The following is a 15,029-nucleotide window of genomic DNA, read 5'->3' as shown; positions in this document are numbered from 1 at the left end:
AAGATTACGAGGTCAGCTCACTGGGCACCTGATAAGAACCGCAGGTCACCTGACAAGGGTCGCCACTCCGCGAATCGGACGGATCCTGTACGCCATGTGATTAAAAGGAGATGAACAATCCCACAAGAACGGCCGTATGGTAACCAAATGCTTGATGCTAGAAACTAAAATATGAGCGAGTGATTAATGGCGATTAAACAAATGTAATAACCTTTTAAATAATTAACAAAGGTAACATCCTCTTATAACCAATGTATTAAATATATCCTGAGCAAATGTAATAGAGAGAATCAACTGTACTATGAATGAAATTCAGAGAACAAGGTTAAGAGTCAGGCCGTGTGATTAGTCCCAGATATGGGGAAACTGCATGGAGGTATATTCGATTACTGTGTTGTCATGTAAACTGTAAAGACAGTGTCTGAGGAGCTGGGCGGTGAACAATGGAGTTCAGTGTGCTACATTCTCAATGAATGATTCTCCTATGTGGGGAGAGTGGGAGGAAGGACGTAGCCATTCCCAGTAGACCATGACTAACAAGGCAGGATGTACAGTCCATAGCTAACAAGGCAGGGTGTGCCATACGTGAGGGGGATGAGTCGCACAGGAATCACGTAAGAAGGAAGAACATAGTACAGTTGATTCTCTCTATTACATTTGCTCAGGATATATTTAATACATTGGTTATAAGAGGATGTTACCTTTGTTAATTATTTAAAAGGTTATTACATTTGTTTAATCGCCATTAATCACTCGCTCATATTTTAGTTTCTAGCATCAAGCATTTGGTTACCATACGGCCGTTCTTGTGGGATTGTTCATCTCCTTTTAATCACATGGCGTACAGGATCCGTCCGATTCGCGGAGTGGCGACCCTTGTCAGGTGACCTGCGGTTCTTATCAGGTGCCCAGTGAGCTGACCTCGTAATCTTAGGTCGCTGACCTTTCATCGGTGGCGACCTTCTCGACAATGGGCACAGTGTGGCACAGGTAACAGGAGATCATTATTAGGCACAGGTGAGGTGGAGCTCACACAGTTCTCACCAGACAGACAGACAGACAGGCAGACAGACAAGGCACAGACCACAGAGACAAGAACACCATTGGAAACTTGTACTGCAACCAACTGGTATGCTCATCTATCTACAATAAACCACCAAACTAAACCACATATCACTGTCTGGAAAATCTGTTTATTTTATTGGGTCTGCGTAAGATCACTCCAACCAACCTACCTGTGTATTATGGCAAATGGACAATTAGGAAAATTCAAAATGGCCATAACATTGTTTGAAACAATCAGTCGCTCGTTGAAATGAACAAAGGAGGATTTATTTCCAAGTAATGGTCTGTCTGTATACAGAGAGTCACACTCGATTGGAAGTTTCAGAAGAAGTGCCCCCAAAAGCTAACTCATATCTATATCTCATAACGAGCAGTGGCTGGCCCCCACCCTCCAGAGTCTGCTGTAAAGTTCCATCACCTCACCAGGGAGGACTCTCACTCTGGTCAAGCAGACCTGGACGTTATCTCCCTCACATGCCTGAAGGCCTTTGAAGCTCACCAAGCAGAGATGATTCATCTTAATGATGTTTTTAATGATGTTTTGGAACTACAGCATATCTCAGATGGGGAAAGCCACTCACCAACACTGAACACAGACAATAATGATCAACAATCAATCGATCGATCAATCAATCAATCAATAATTTTCACACAGTCTCCTCCTGTGCATGCGTAATTTAAGTGGAAGTTGAGCTGTTGCAGCCCCGAATCGCTCACTACAAACCGAGAATATTAACTTGTATATTGCTGTAACGCTCATTATTAACAGTGCGTCAGAATACATTCGCCTCGGCAACGTCGCAATAAGACAGTATCATGTTTTTTTTTTTCAGTATCATGTGTTGTGCCCCTGAAAATGGGGATAAATGATCACACAGTGATATGTGGCGTTTCCTCATCAGTGCATTTACTGGAATGAATCATATAGCCTACACCCAGCTTACAAACGTACACAACAGGTTAATTGCAGTAATGTCATATAACCATAATACTGTAACTTGCAGCAATAATTATACAGTATTCCCTAAAACATATTTCCCATTTACTATAATGTTAACATTCACTGGTAAATTATATGTACCCCAGTAAACACTCAACACATATAAAGTAACAGAATAAACAAAGATATTGTAACGGACTGAGTTATGGGATAACTGTTATGTTTAAGTCTAATATTGTTAATGCAATGTTCTGTGCATGCACTAGTCTTTACGAGTTTCGGAGGGACTTGAACGTTACGGGGATTAACTGTAAACTAGAGGCTGAGAGGCCTGTCAGTCATGGTAGCACCTATGAGAGCGAGTCGCGGGGGAGGAAGCGCCGGTGATTGGCTAAGACTACAGAGGGAGGGATCTGAACGAAGAAGTGAGGGAAGGCCGGAGAAGAGTGAGAGGGAGACGGCTGTGTTTTTGGGAAGAGACTGGGGGATTGTTTTGGCGTGGGCTACGGCCGACAGTAGTTCCTGGCTGTGTAACAGAATAAAGTGCGGTAAGTATATCCTGACTCTCGACTGGTTTATAACAACGCTACAATATAGACAACTGTGCAAAATACATGTAGGGCCTACAATCTGTGGAAGTGTATAACACAATTTGTGTTTTATTTTCTCAAAATGGTGGACGCACTCGGCGCAGTCACGGTTACGGTACTGGCTCTGGCTGGCACCAAAATGTTACAAAACTCGGTGAAACGTATCTTTTAACTGACTGAAAACGTCACGTGCACAGCTCTAGACACCCAAAACAAATTAGAAAACTATTACAACCCTTTACACCGTGAAATACTGACAAACATACCTGAAAATGGGGATGATATGTGGTGTTTCCTCGTGAGTCTAGTGTCTATTGAGTGTCTCGCAAGGAACTGGCATTCTCCTGGTATGTGGGCGGAGCATTGAGATATGGGACGGAGACGTCATAGATTTATTTAGGTAGACATTCAATTTTTGATGGCACAAGGGTTTTCTGGTCCAATTTTTCCCCCGCGAAAACTGCCGCGCTTAATATTGTTTGACCCGCGACTCCTTATATTTTTCTGTATTTTCAGACTTTGAAAACCTATAAAAATCTCTCTCTCTCTCTCTCTCTCTCTCTCTCTCTCTCTCTCTCTCTCTCTCTCTCTCTCTCTCTCTCTCTCTCTCTCTCTCTCTCTCTCTCTCTCTCTCTCTCTCTCTCTCTCTCTCTCTCTCTCTCTCTATGAAGTTAGATTGCCCTGCACAGCTCAGATCTTCACATTGGTGCCGGTGGTGTCGGGAAGGAAGTCCATAGTAAAAAGGAAGAAGTTTCACCGCACACAATGTGGAACTTTAAGTTGATTTATTCTCTAAAAAAGCAACGCGTTTCGCCACTCAGGCTTCATCAGGCTCATATCCATATGATATGGGTAATATACGACATGTAATATGTTACTTTTGTAATGAGTTACCCCCAGCACTGATTAAAATGTAATAAAGCTGGGGAATACCAGCCACCCCCGTCTGAGTCATCATGATCGGTCGACCCTGATCTTATGGATGAAGTCATCAGAGAAGAGGTCGCAGTTGCTGAAATGGACCCAGACGTCCAGACAACAGGGGGAAATCAGGACTCCCATCGGGAGCGTCGCCAGAATGGATAATACTCCATGAATTCAATGAAGATGATGGTGAATTCAGCTGGGAGTTGGAAGACGAGTTCCAGCCGGAAGGGACTGTTGAGGCAACAAAGGTCACTCAGGAAGGGACTGTTGAGGTCAGGAAGGGACTGTTGAGGTCACAAAGGTCACTCAGGAAGGGACTGTTGAGGTCACAAAGGTCACTCAGGCCGCAGAAGGCCGGGGCTGGTACTTAAAGGATGTACTGAGCGTCTATGCCCCAGACATGGAAATGTGAGGAGCACAAAATGAGTTAAAGTCCCTGGAAACCAAAATCCACAAAAACCTTCTAACTATTAAATTTAGGGTCTTATGTGAGTAATTGTGTGCCTCAGAAAGTAGTTGACATTACTTTCAACCCTAACCCCAAAAATCGACACTTTTCTACAAGGTCTGGATTTCCATTTCCTCATTGAAGAGAGCGGTGCACGCGGTGCTAAAATGCATGATCTTATCACATCATAAGATTTAATCGAATCACACACACGCATGCACGCACGCGCGCACACACACTGACACACACACAGTAGCGCTGTGCACTCGCAGCGGCAGAGATCTCTTCCTCTCTCTCAGTAGGCTATGCGCCGAGCAACGCGCGAACACACACACACACACTCCATCTCTCTTTCCTTCTCTCTCTCTCGGAGACCTGCTGCAGACGGGACACGCCCACACAGTCCGCGGGAGAAAATACACTCTAAAATCTAATTGATTCTCATGACTTTTGCCATGACTGTCAAACCTAAATTTATATACTTTGCGACGTTCATCATCGTTCAGATTTGGCTGGTGGCTTATTAACATAGGTTCCTGTGATGTGATGAACTCAAAATCCTAAATAATAAAAAAATATTTCTGGTTTCCAGGGACTTTAAAACCAAATGTAACCAAGCATATAAGCATTCAAATGTATCCAAGTATAACTGTATGAAAATAATCAGTATTACCCAGAAACATGAAAATGCACTTATTACCATGAATAATGGAACCTTGTACTGTAATGACAATGGATGGAAAAAGAGATGGCTGTAATCATGACATAACAAACATTTGTTGTGAGTGAAAATTAATGATTGATTGATTGATTGTTTATCATTATTGACTGTGCTCAGTGTTGATGAGTGGCTCTCTCTCATTGAACCTCTCTGGTGAACTATTTGGATGAAACAGGGAATTTCACAGTTTCTGTGGCAATCTGTGACAGTCTTCAACAGGAAGACAGAGTAACCACAAACTGTCATCTTGAAACATGGGTCACACCCAGGTGGCTGCAGACATTCCAAACTGCACGTACAGGGCTGACCCAGGAAGCTCTCATCTTGATAGGTTTTAACTGTCAAACTGCACGTTCCAACGGTACATATATGATTATATTAAAATGCCAACATACTAGTATATTTTTTTATCACAATATAACGTGCGAAAATGCCATTGCAGTTTCCTGTTTCCCAAGAGAGTGTTCATGAGAGAGGGGGTGAACTGATAACATTGTATTCCAGGGAGCCGTCCATGGGAAGGTTGAACTCCTATGAGTAATGGAAAGTTACCAGCTTCAAAAGGTGGGGGCTATCTCGCTGTATAAGACACAGAGCTATTTGGCTCGGGCACTTGGTTGGAATTTGCACCGACACCCCACTCTGCAGACTAGATTTATGCTTTGGAATAAAAATACATCTCCTAGACATTTTAAACGAGCAACTGACCTTTGACCATAATCAGAAATTGCCTTTACATTGTTTGTGCCTTTAATTTGAACTTGTCTTTGATGATGTCACTGTTAATTCATGTTAGTAAGCTTTAGGGACAATATATCTAATTTCAATATATCTCATTACAAATATGTCAATCTGTATGGTGGGTCAGGAAAAAATAATGGTGATATTGGCTCCATGTTATTCTGCCAGAGTAATCACAAATGAGACACTTGGCCATCAGTGTCATAAGCTCTCCACCCAAACTATATTTAGTTTGTAATGACATTTTTACATTGTTTACAAATGGTTCTAGCAATCAAATGGCACGATTAATGAATGAGAAACAAACACAATTCTGCACATTCAGATTTTGCTGTCATTGAACTTTTATTTATTACGTTTGGTTGGACAGAGAAGCTTGTTTCCCCCTGCAGACAGTGATGTAACATGTAGAGTTAAAATGATCAAATCTAGTTTAGTAAAGGTAGGAAAATATGAACTTTGATCCAGATATCAAATTAACACTCACAAGGGGCACCATAGGTGAAGGGAAATTAGACGCTTACTATTTCAATCAGTCATCAATCTAAAGTTGAGTTCAGGGATTACTTTGCTCTGCAAACAAACACAAACAACTTCTCTGCAATACATTTGAATATTTATTTAACTATAATCAAGCATGTCCAATGAAATTAGTAACATAAGACACAGATTGATCACCAGAATGAGGTAGGCCTGTTGAAACTATCGACAAAAAAAAACATGAAATGCAATGAAACAAAATAAGTAGGCTCTGATGGGGAAATTGCAATGAAATGAGGAAATAAATTGGCAACAGTAAAACGCAGACCACAGTAGGTTATGGGTCAATGAACCTTGGGTACCGAGTAGGGAATTATAAGCCACGTTAATAGAACAGAACTCTCACTTAAATAGTGAGATTTATCAAAATAACCCTGGCTTTTCCTTTATCCGCCTTGATGGAATACCACCCATACGTTTCCAATCCGGGTCAGACATGCTAACAACAGATAACTTAGCGATCTATAGCAATGTCTTTGTTTGAGAAGATTTCACCTCGGGCTGAGGGAGAGAATGGGGGGCGGAGGAATACAAAAGGGGAATGATTCCTTTACTTTAAAATAATAGACAGAGGTTTTACATCTGCACTGATTACTGTTGTCAACTGAAAAAAAGAAACATAACCTGTTAACTTGTATTCAAACTTATATGGCACACTAACATAGGACATCAAATACACCTTTGTTATCTAATTATGTGGCTATAAAGCCTTCACCAAGTTGACTCATATGTAACATGTGTTTCTAATATTATTAACATTTCAATCAGGACTCATGACTGGATTCCAGACTACCACTGCGGCGGTGCCCAAAAGTAGTGTTTTATATAGGGGAGGGTGAGCCGAGAGGAAGTGTGTTAAGATATTTGAAAGTTTTTACAAGAATGTGGGGAGATTTATGGCATTCCTCTCAGAGTAACCTTGCAAGCAAGCTGGATTGGTTTGTGAAAACAAACAATACCGCCCCCATCTGGCAATGTCAGGTTAGTGTCAGAGAATGAGAGGACTGAAACTCTGGAAACAGTCACAGCAGTTCCTCCATGGTGATTCCAGTCTCACACAATGGTGACAGACTTTTCTTTAATTAATCAGAGCATTCTGGCACTCCAAATGTATATTGTGCGTTATATTATGTGTGCACATTAGGGGTACGTTTCCATACATGTGCAAGTTAGGGGTGTGTTTCCATGTGTGTGCAAGCTAGCCGTGTGGTTCCATACATGTGCAAGTTAGGGGTGTGTTTCCATGTGTGCAATTTGGGGGTTGGTGATTGTGTGTAGTCCATTAGTATTTCTTTGTTCATTAGTAGTCCTCATCCTGATGGATGATCGATACCAGTTGTTTATGCTGGAATGTGCAACCTCTATTGCCATGTTAGTAGTTTAGTTGAACAAAATGAGCATATAAAAACATTTTAAGTAGAAAAAAAGACAGTAGTTACAGCACTTCAGAGAAAGGAAGCATAAAAGGCTTGTTCAGAGTACTATTGAGACAAATCAAATAGTATTGCTGAAAAAAATGGAAAACAAAAAACAAATAAAGACAATCTAAAAATAATCACACAGAAAACATCAAATAAGCCTAAAGTGTATTACTGCTAGAACGTGTAACTTTTAGATACTGTATAAATGAACATAGGTTGCATTCAAGCCCAAATGAGTTCCCACAATGCTGATTAACACTCTCTGTATTCCACAGAAGAACTGAGTTTTCAATCTGCCATCATCCGGGGACATTCCCGCACTGTGCACAGAATTACGCCCGGGCTAGCCAGCTAATTTCCGGGTTAGTCTTCTGCTCACTTGAATGAGGATAAATAATTAAGTCGTGCAGCTCTTCTAGACCTTCCAAATGTTATCAGACCGAATTGATCCAATTCTGAAGTGAAACTAGTCATTTTGCAGCCAGGGCCTGTGTGACGTTCAAAACAATTAATCCACTCTTTGCTGTACATTTTTCTGTGACAACAAAGAAAAAAAGCAACGGTCTGCAAGTATTTTTGCCAACACCACATGAATGCAGCACACGTTCCTTAAGCGCCAGAAGGGGGATCAAAAGGTTTGGCACGACCAAGTTACACAAAAAAATGAAAAATGAAAATAAAGAAAAAAGTAACTACCCAAGTAGCTACAGTATATACATTACATCCAAAAAGAAGCACCTTACCAGTAGGTGCATAATAAAATAAGAATTTTGTTTTAACTAAGTCCAAAAGGGTGGAAAAGAAGATAATGACTTCAGTGTAGGGCCATATGATTTCCACAAAACGGGGAAAAAATGGACGGAATCATGGATTTTGGTAATACAAATGGAATCAAGTGTAAAACATGGAATATTGCCGAATTTCCCATAGTTTGGCTGAAACTGATCAAAGTAGGCCTAAATATCAAAATCAAAAGCACACCTAATTATTGTACTAACCTAAATTATTTCATAATTGTAAAATAGGCCCAGAGAAATTATTCAGTTTTCGATTGGGGTGTTTTGAGAGGGGGTGGGTCTTGATCGAGGACCCTTACGTCACCTCACAACTTGGTTTTCACTTTGAGAAACATCTCAAAGAGGCCATCTCAAAGAGCCAAGTCACCGAAAAAGCAATAAAATATTGATCCTAATCCCTAAATTTAAATTTAAATAGAAACAATTGAATTTGGGGGAAAATAAAATGGAATTTGGAAAAAACAAATTTGATTTCATATGGCCCTACTTCACTGTCATATTCAGTTAATTCCATGACTTTTGACCTAAATTTAATTTGACAAAAATGTATGTCTTGATATATGACAAAAACAGTAAATGGAAATATTTTTTTCAAGTCAATGTCTGATGATACAATAAAATAAACTTGTGAAAAGTATCTGGAAGGTCTTGCTTTCAATTTATGCATTTAAACAAGCATGGTAGATTGAGCGAGTGCTACTTGCGGTGGAAGCAGACACTACTTCAGGTCGACACGAGTAAAGCTGAGTTGAGACGAGCCGTACTATGCAGTACCATGTGGTGGAAATGAGCCATAAAAGGGACACATCAAGGTTGTAGGACTTCTCCAAATGTCTCTCTGGTCTCGCTAGAGTGGAGGCACTCTTCACCACGTTAGCTACAGCGGTGTCCCTTATCGGGGTGGCGGACTCTCTTCCCACATTTGTCACATGAGTAGGGTTTCTCTCCAGTGTGAATGCGCTGATGTGATGTTCGTTCACTTGAGAATCTCTTGTCACATTGATGTATTCTTAGGGAAGTTGACTGACTGAAACTCTTCCCACATTGGCCACAGAGGTATGGTTTCTCTCCAGTGTGAATGCGCTGATGTACTCTTAGTTCATATGACACACGGAAACTCTTCCCACATTCATCACACCGGTAGGGTTTCTCCCCAATGTGGTAAATACTTTGATGTGTTCTTAGGTGACTTGACTGATTGAATCTGCTCCCACATTGCTCACAGCTGTAGGGTTTCTCCCCAGTGTGAGTGCGTTGATGTGTCCTTAGGTGAACTGACTGACTGAAATTCTTCCCACATTGGTCACAGTGGTATGGTTTCTCTTCAGTGTGGATACGTTGGTGTTGGACATATGAATTTAAGTGACGGAATCGCCTCCCACATTTATCACACCAGTAGGGTTTATCTTCAGTGTGAGTCAGTTGATGTGATGTTAGATGATGGGGCTGCTTGAAAGATTTCCCACACAGCTGACAGGAGTAAGGTCTCTCCTCTGAGTGAATGATCATGTGATGCTTCAAGGTCCCAAGTGATGTGAATGCTTTGTCACACTGCTGACAGGAGTGAGGTCTTTCCCCTGAGTGAATTCTCTGATGCATCTTTAAATCTCTAGGTGTTCTGAATGCTTTGTCACACTGCTGACAGGAGTGAGGTTTCCCATCAATATGAATGAGTTTATGATGTATTAGGCTACCTAACTGTGCGAAAGACTTCCCACACAGCTGACAGGAGTATGGTTTCTCCCCTGAGTGAACTCTGTAATGAACCTTTAACTCTTTACGTGTTCTGAATGCTTTGTTACACTGCTGACAGGAGTAAGGTTTGGGTTTATTGTCTGAGTGAACTATCTGATGCATCTTTAACTGTTGAAGTACTTTGAATGCTTTGTCACACTGTTGACAGGAGTAAGGTTTCTCATCTGAGTGAAATCTCAGATGAAGCTTTAAGTTATCAAGTCTTTGGAATGCTTTGTCACACTGCTGACAGGAGTAAGGTTTCTCCTCTGAGTGAACACACTGATGATGACGCTTTAAGGTTGTTGGTGTTTTGAATGTTTTATCACACTGCTGACAGGGGTGACGTTTGGGTCCGTGGGTGTCGCTCTGTTTCAATAGAGAAATAAGTAAAGAATCAGTACAGAGTGTCTGTGTGTGTTGCAACATCAGTGATACAACAGTTATATTTTTCTCACCTCTGCTGAAGAATTTATTTCAACGTTCCTCCCCTCCTCTGCCAGATGTCTCTCTTCCCGCCAATCAGCTCTGACATAATCAAAGAGATACAGATAGGTAAGACAGGAAGACAGGGAACATCCACAAAAACAACAATAATTTCAAATATAGCCGCAAGCGGCAATACCAGGGGTTCAAGCCTTGAACAAATGTTTAAAGTCGAGCTGAAGCCAAAAATGACTTTTCTTTTCTTTTAGTTCAAATACCTGGGTATGCAGTGCACCTATTTAACTCATTCAGTGCCAGCCACTTTTGGAGAACGGATGCTCCCAGTGCCAGAGTTTTCAGAGCGTTTTCAGTGATTTCTCGAGGCCCACAGAATATTGTGTGATATTACTATGTAAACACCGAACACGCACAAGAACGAGCTGGCTCTATTGTATCATCAGCAAAAAAAAGTTTATTGATACCATTTTCCGTTCTTTAGTTATGAGCCGGAGAAGATAGGTCGTTTTCAGCGTTTTCAGGCTTTTCAAATTATTAGCTGAGATAATCCGCCTTTTGTGAAATGCAGCATTTCAAGCACATTCACTGAGTCTGAAGATAATATTTTCTGATGTAGTGACGTAGTTGTTGTGTGATGCCCTGCGTGCACCACCCGGCACCACCCCCCTCCCCCCCTCCCCCCGTAAACTCCTCCCCACACTGCACACAGCCTCACGCAACCATTATATTTTCGGAGTGCTGCATTTGTGTGCTGCTGTCGGCTCTCAGCGCCACAGCAGGGAAGAGCCAACCCGGATTGCTGAATGGTTTGGCGTCAGGGGCTGCTTTCCTGTCTGCTAATCGGTTGGAGAAACTATACAGACAGACAGACAGACAGACAGGGACAGAGGGGCTCAGTTGTGAGCGCGGATTGACTCCTGTTCGGAGCCAATGTCAGCTCCCGCGACAGAGCAAATGGCTCTGGGAGCATGCATCGGGTTGTCTTTGATCCACGGCTTTTAGGCTGTTTCTCGGACCTGTCTCTAATCTGGACTGCACCGAGCAAGCACTGTCGCCACCTAATGAGTCCGTAAAATAGGTTATACACCTCCAATAGCTTCTATAGTTGTACAGGAGCTGCGGAAGGCTTTGATCGACGTCCCACCGTCAAAAAACGCATTGGACGTCGAAGGACGTCCGTGGCATTCTACGTCACTATTTAATTGGACGTCGAAGGACGTCCATGGCATTCAATGAGTTAATAATGTATGCAAACAAAATCCCAACAATCTAATTTCTTTAGTTTTTCACACTTTTTCACATCAAAAGTTCATTTTTCAAGATTTCATTGATAACAGTAATGTACAGTTTGCTGACGTCACCTAGTACTATCAAATTTCTACCCCATTTCAACCAATCATATCACGACATGCAGCTGTCAATCAAATCATTTCAGGATAATTTTCTCTTCCAAATGAAGTCGAAAATGGCCAAAGCCCAATCCAGTCCCCAGAATTGTCAAATAAAATCATCGACATGATACTATGACCCGCCTCTCAACCTGTCATCTTAGACAAACTATGTTTTCAGTCTGAAATGGACTCATTATGCACGTGACGAACAGGTTCAGTTCGACTTTAAGAAAGAAGAAACGCACTTTCTGGATGTGGAATGTATTATGTGACATCATAGTTGAGCAATTGCAGTATGGTGAGCTACAGTCGTCCAGTTAGTTAGTATCGCCAACGAATTGGAGGAAACGGTACACCTACTTCCAGGCATGAACTGCTCACCTACAGATGCGTACACTTTTGTTACACGAGATTGAGATTGAGGTCAACTGCTGACGCATCGAAGCGGCTTCGCCACTTAAAAATTTGGAAAGAAATCAGCCAACATGACTTTCTATGCAAATGATAGCCATTTTCTAACTCATTGTTCACAGTTTGATGCTGAATACTTGAGTATTGAGTACTATTCCATCCCCCTCTACCTGCGGACCACCTCCTGATTACTGGGGGGGTTCAGATGTGAGGAGAATACAGCCACTCTCTACTTCAGTGTCCATCGTGTCTCCTTACCTTTGAGCAGGCTGGCAGGGGGTTCTCTGGTTGCGTTTAGGGGTAACACTCTTGTTCCTATGTGCGGACTCTTTGTTCCTGGCCTCCCTGTGACCTAATTTCCTGTCTCCACAGATGGGAGATTCCTTTCTCGACCGATGACCACTCTCAATCTGTGGACTTGTCAGCCGTGCTCCATTTCCCAATGTCACACTCCGCATTTTCCTGTCCAGATACGCCCTGCCCAGCTCTGTCTTCAGGACATCTGGGAGGATCAGACAGGGTCTCCTGCTACGGGAAGGAACAGAGAGAGAAGCAATCAACCTTCCTTTAATAGAACTGTCACCTCGGGGGCGTCTGATTAGTGTAGAGCAGTGTTTCTGAAACTTTTTCAGACCAAGGACCACTTAAACCAATGAAAAAAAACTCAGGGACCACCTAACTCCCAAAACATCCCCAAAAACAATAGGCCTACTATTTCAACTGTAAATTACAAATTACAGGCTAATTAAATGACAAATACAGTACAATTAATCAAATTTTTGGCCTCCCACAATTATGAAAACAAGATAACCGATATAAAAAATATATAGGTAATTTATTTTAGTTAGTCCATTTACCTTTTTTTTTTACATTTATTTCTCCTGTTCAGTTCAAATATATTCAAAGTTCAAAGAAAGTTTTTTCAAGTTCAATAAATGCACAATGTTGCCAAAGTCAAATAGACTATATTTTGCCATCTTCAAGTTGCATTCAGTGATGTTTTTGTGTTCAAATAAGTGTTAAATAGCTCTATATTCTGACAGCAATTACTGAAATAAGAGTGTTTGGTCAGTAACTTGGAACTCCCAACCACCCACTGTACTCTGTCTCTCTCCTGTAGCCCTGCAGGCAGAGTGGACGTATATCCGCAACCGTAAGTCGGAGAGAGTCAGGGGTGGTGGCGTTGGATTCGGGGTGAAAAAATACATAATAGTCCTTTAGAGTAGGGATGCACCGATTGCGATTTTGTTGGCCGATTCCGATTTCCGATTTTTGAATAGTCTGACTTGCCGATACCGATTTTTGCCGATTCCGATTTTCTTTCTAAGAACAATAATTGACGGGTTATTTTTTGACGTTTTTTTTTTTACTTTGCTTTAATAGAAAATTAACATTCATGTCACATTTCTTATCATTTGCATGAGGTAGGACGATCTCACTCAAAAACATCTCAAAATAAAAGTGCTTTTCTTTTTTGTGTAAATACAATGAATATAAAACAATTAATTCCAGTATATCCCACAGGCCACAGCTATCATGCATTTACTTTTCCAAAAGAAAAAACGTGCAACAGAACAGGGGCTCCAGATGAAAGTAGCCTATGGTTGAATCTGTTACAAAGCATCTCTTCCCCTATGGGGTTTAATGTTTTTTTTGTATGTCCCTGCCAAATAAACGAATAAAATAAAATAAATAAAAGTCAAAATGTTATCCATGGACAAGGAGTTTATAGCCTATAGGTCTGGAGCCCAGAGACCTTCGAAGCCATGCCCACTCTACAGTTGTGGATTTGGCTGTTATTGATTAGCCTAGATGAGGAAATGAGTTTGAGTTGTTTAGGGGGAAGGGAACTGAGGGGAATAGCATGATCCTCCCACATAGAGTAGTGGGCTGGAGTAGCTTGAAGACCTGGTTGCTTGTTTTTCTCATGAGATCTGAGCACTCTGAAAAATAATTTCTGAGCGACAATTCAGATGATGCTCTGACCAATTCAGATTGAATTTAAGCACAGATGCATAGTGAAACAGTTTGGTAAAACACATTTTAATAGGTGTAAAAAATAATTGAATAGAAAGTTTAATATCACCTCATGTAATATCTCATTCAATGGAATGTTACAACAGAACATTTGAGTGATTGTCTACCCTCTAGTGGACAGAACGGTACATAAAAAATGCTGATAGTGTGCGCATTAAAATGTCATAAAGATTTTCAAATAAAAATCTAATATGAATAGAATAAAGCACTGAAAATCGAATCGGATTATAGAGGAAGATTGACAGCGCTAGATACAGTGAGGTACAGAGAGGTCCTTAAGCTGGAGCCCTGGTGTGTGTAGTACAGAGTGGATTTTGAAGTTCTTGTCACCTGGCTTTGGTGGTCCTGACAGGTGGAGGTGGCTCTTCTAAATCAGACTCTGAACCTCTCTCCTCCTCCCTCTTCTTTGTCTTGCTCTTGTGCTTTAGCTGCTTCTTGCGTTTCTTACGGGCCGTCTCGTTTCCTTCCTTGGCATTCACTTCATCTCTCTCAAGTGCCTCATGCTCACCTGCACAGGGAACCCAGTGTTATAGCTCCTTTAGTCTTGCCCTGGAGGAATCCAACACCTATAAACGTTCAGACCGATAATTGCTCAACTGAGCTGGCGGCCGAGGCAGCATTTGTGGCTGAGCTGTGTATTTGTGAGCCTGCTTAGCGGGCGAGCCCTCACGGATCCTCACTCGTTCAAAGGGAGTACTAAACGCTATTTATTTGTGGTAACCAAGCATTTTGGTTCACCTCGCCATATACCAGCGTCACCTCGTCATATACCAGCGTCACCTCGTCATATACCAGCTTCACCTCGTCATATACCAGCTTCAC

The sequence above is a fragment of the Poromitra crassiceps genome (assembly GCF_964638095.1).
Source record: "Poromitra crassiceps genome assembly, chromosome: 12".
In the NCBI taxonomy this organism is placed as follows: domain Eukaryota; kingdom Metazoa; phylum Chordata; class Actinopteri; order Beryciformes; family Melamphaidae; genus Poromitra; species Poromitra crassiceps.
The sequence above is the reverse complement of the archived record's forward strand: the minus strand, read 5'-3'. Positions refer to the sequence as shown.